This window comes from Eutrigla gurnardus (assembly GCF_963514095.1).
Source record: "Eutrigla gurnardus genome assembly, chromosome: 6".
NCBI lineage: Eukaryota > Metazoa > Chordata > Actinopteri > Perciformes > Triglidae > Eutrigla > Eutrigla gurnardus.
The window spans coordinates 4,828,790-4,832,375 of NC_139920.1; the positions used below are offsets into that span (position 1 = coordinate 4,828,790).

General features: G+C 42.9%; 1 pseudogene across 1 annotated transcript; it reads right to left on the reverse strand.

Annotated features, from left to right (window-relative positions):
* Positions 1–1,712: 1,712 nt before the first annotated feature.
* LOC311015233 (putative nuclease HARBI1) lies at positions 1,713–2,353 on the reverse strand (annotated as a pseudogene). Its single transcript has one exon. The product of its transcript is annotated as a putative nuclease HARBI1 (transcript).
* Positions 2,354–3,586: the final 1,233 nt, after the last annotated feature.

Here is a 3,586-nt window from a genome sequence, read left to right on the forward strand (position 1 = left end):
CAGGTCAGAGGTTTTTGTGGCTCCCCTATAGAGTTATTAGAGTGCCTCTCAACCCTATTAGAGTGCCTCTCAACGCGAGATCATGTGGGTGCTGCTGTCTCAGTTAACCAATGTTGATTCAATGTTGGCATTTCAATCTCAACCATATTTCAACGTTGATTCAATGTGATTTTGTGAACGCATCCAAAAGAACCAAATCTAAGTTTAAATGCTGTAGACATTTTTTTTGTCAAATAAATAAAGAAATTCAACTCCATTTACACTGAAATCAGATATAAAAGTATGCATACCAAGACAATGAAACATACCTAAACGCAAACGAGGTGCAGCGTGGAAACCTGCACGAGCGTTTGAAGCTAGGGGTGCAATGATAACTGATCAGAGATCTGTGAGGCTCTGAACTACATCCCGCATAGCCTCGGTGCTAATAGTGTCTTCAACTCTTCTCAGGTTAGCAATGGAGATGTCGATAGCGTGCACTTCTCTTCGACCTGCAGATCCTTGGCGATATGCTCTTTCAATTGCAGTGCATCGTCTTCTAATGCGTCTCAGGACAGCGTCCGCCATATTGGTCCTTGAACTTCTGTGAAATGCTCCCTGAAGTAATGACCAAATCAGCCACTCATTGGTCCAAATTTCAGCCAATCAATTTGAAATTGGCAGCTTCCTTATACGCCCACATTCCTACTAGTAGCCACTAGTAGCTACACAATCCTACTAGTAGCCACTAGTGCCACTAGTGCGACTAGGATATCAGATATCCTACTAGTTGCCACTAGTGGCTACTAGTAGGATATCCTACTAGTAGCCACTAGTGCAACTGGGATATCTGATATCCTAGTAGCCACTAGTAGGATATCAGATATCTTACTAGTAGCCACTAGTGCAACTGGGATATCTGATATCCTAGTAGCCACTAGTAGGATATCAGATATCTTACTAGTAGCCACTAGTGCAACTGGGATATCTGATATCCTAGTAGCCACTAGTAGGATATCAGTTATCTTACTAGTAGCCACTAGTGCAACTGGGATATCTGATATCCTAGTCGCACTAGTGGCTACTAGTAAGATATCTGATATCCTAGTCGCACTAGTGGCTACTAGTAGGATATCAGATATCCCAGTCGCGTCGCACTAGTAGGATATCTGATATCCTAGTCGCACAACTGGCATCTAGGGCCAGTTGTTCAAAGGTAATCTGATCGGATTTTGGATCAAATCTGGAAAATGGGTTGTTCAAAAGGGAAAGAAGGATTCTGAAATCGGATCAGATCATGTAATCCAATCCTAGTTTGGAAATGGATCAAACCTTCAGTTTGTGTTGTTCAAAACTTTTCAGTAGGATTTGGATAACTTTGATCCAAAAAAACAGGATTACCCTGATCCCAACATAGGGTAGGATTTCAAGGTGGATTTCAGGAAGAAAATGTAGTAAAACTTTAAAATTGGTCAAATAATACATTTGTATAATTTAGTGTATATACTTTATTTATATTTTGCACTTGACTTGTTTAACCGTTACAGTGATAAAGTAGACATAGGCAACCAATTAAGCCTTTCAGTATAGTAAAGTAAAAATAAAAATGATCTTGTCCCCATGAAATAAACCCCCAAACAGATTTCAATAACAAACAAAAATAATATATTACATTTTTCATCCCTGTCATTGTCATTCATCACTGTATATTAATGTCATCAGATATGAACCTGTCAAAAATAATTTTTGAACAATTGCATCCCTTCACGTCCAGTCAGTCCCTCATTCTGACAGAACGCCAGAGGTTGGTCTGGTTCTTCAACAGGCTCAGGTGCATCACAAACATCACAGAGAGGGACATTGCGTCTGATAGCGATGTTGTGCAGGGCAATACACGTATATACAAGTATTATGTTGCATACTCCCTCTGGTTCCACTCGCAAATAGTTAAGGCATGCAAGCGTCTCTTCAGAACTCCATTTAAATGTTCAATTGCACATCTTGTTTTGCAATGAGCAGTATTGAAGCGTGCCTGCGCAGGCGTGGTTGCTGCAAGAAAAGGAGTCATCAGCCATGGTAGGAGTGGATAGCTACTGTCTCCTAATATTATGCCATCCGGTCGGTTGGTTTCGAGCTCTCTGTATAAAGCACTCTCCCTCAGGATACGTGCATCATGAACAGACCCAGGCCACTTCACAACGTCGCCCACAAATTGGATGTTGATGCTGCACCTCCCCTTTCGGTTGATGTACTCCCAATTCCTCTCATGAGGTGCTTGGATATGCACATGAGTGCAGTCAATAACCCCAATAGTATTGGGCATGTTCCCCAAAAGAAAAAAATTGTGCTTGGTGTGGCTCAGATGAGGGGTCATAAAATAAATTATAAACGGAAGTGGATGTTTATGTTTTGTGTTTTGTCTCAAAATAAACACTTAAGGGGCTCACACACCGGACCGAAAATCGGCGTCTTTGAGAGAGTCGGCGCCCGTGACATGAGTCTACTTGGTGTGGTTGCTCGAATCGGCCCACGTCGGCGTTCATTTCAGCCGATTCAAATGTGTAATCCGCCATTCGAGTCGGTCATTCTTTTACCATTCTGATTGGTGGAGGCTAGCAGCTTGACTAGCGAATCAGTGAAGCCCGGAAGTGACGATGGTAAACATACCAGATAACCAGTGGAATCGAAGAAGGCGGTCTAGAGAGGACCGCCTACTTCCGGTTTTCGTGTTTTTTGGCCCACAATACAGATAAGCGCCGCCTGTTGTTTTGGAGACATTACATCTCGCGCAAGCGCGGAACGTATGGCGTCGGCTGTAATTCCGTAGGTGTGAACCGCCCATGTCGTTGTTCGAGTCGGCCATATTAAGTAGCCGCCGCCGAATTTACCGACGCGAGTCGGGCAGTTCTTCCGGTGTGTGCACAGCTTAAAAGTGACCCCATGTTGGCTCTTCTACCTGTTCTGTACATAGCTGGTAATCCGGATTTGGTAATCCTGAAAACTGTGTATCTGGATCAGGGTGATCCAATCCAATGTTGCTTTGAAAAACCGGCTTAAAAGTAAGACGGATTACCTGATCCTGGTTAGCAAAAAATGTGATTTCCAAATCTGGATAATATTGATCCGGATTACATTTTTTGAACAACTGGCCCCTAGTTCTACTAGGATATCGGATATCCAGGATAACTATAAACGGTCGTCCATGTGTTTTAATTAATAATGTCTTCATCGTCGCACATCTACAATTCTCCTCCGATCTGTTTTACGAAGGGCGGAGCTCCGGAGAACTTGCCAACTGACGTCACAGAGCAATGCATTCTGGGATACCCGCGTCATTTTGGTAGGCTGTGGAAGGAAGCCATTCACTCATTCTTTCCCCGTTACATAGTTTGAACACATTATTATTGTTATTATTATTGTTATCAGTTGAATTTGGCGATGCTGACGAGCAAATTTGAAGGACATTAACTTTACCGCGAGAAACTCCTGCCGGGGGCAAAGAAGCGATACCCGGAAAAGATTGCTTTAGTCGGAAATATGGACCCATATGAGATCGATTCACCTCCGCTCACTTTCCCAGACTTGTACGGTTATTTTGTCTGTGGTG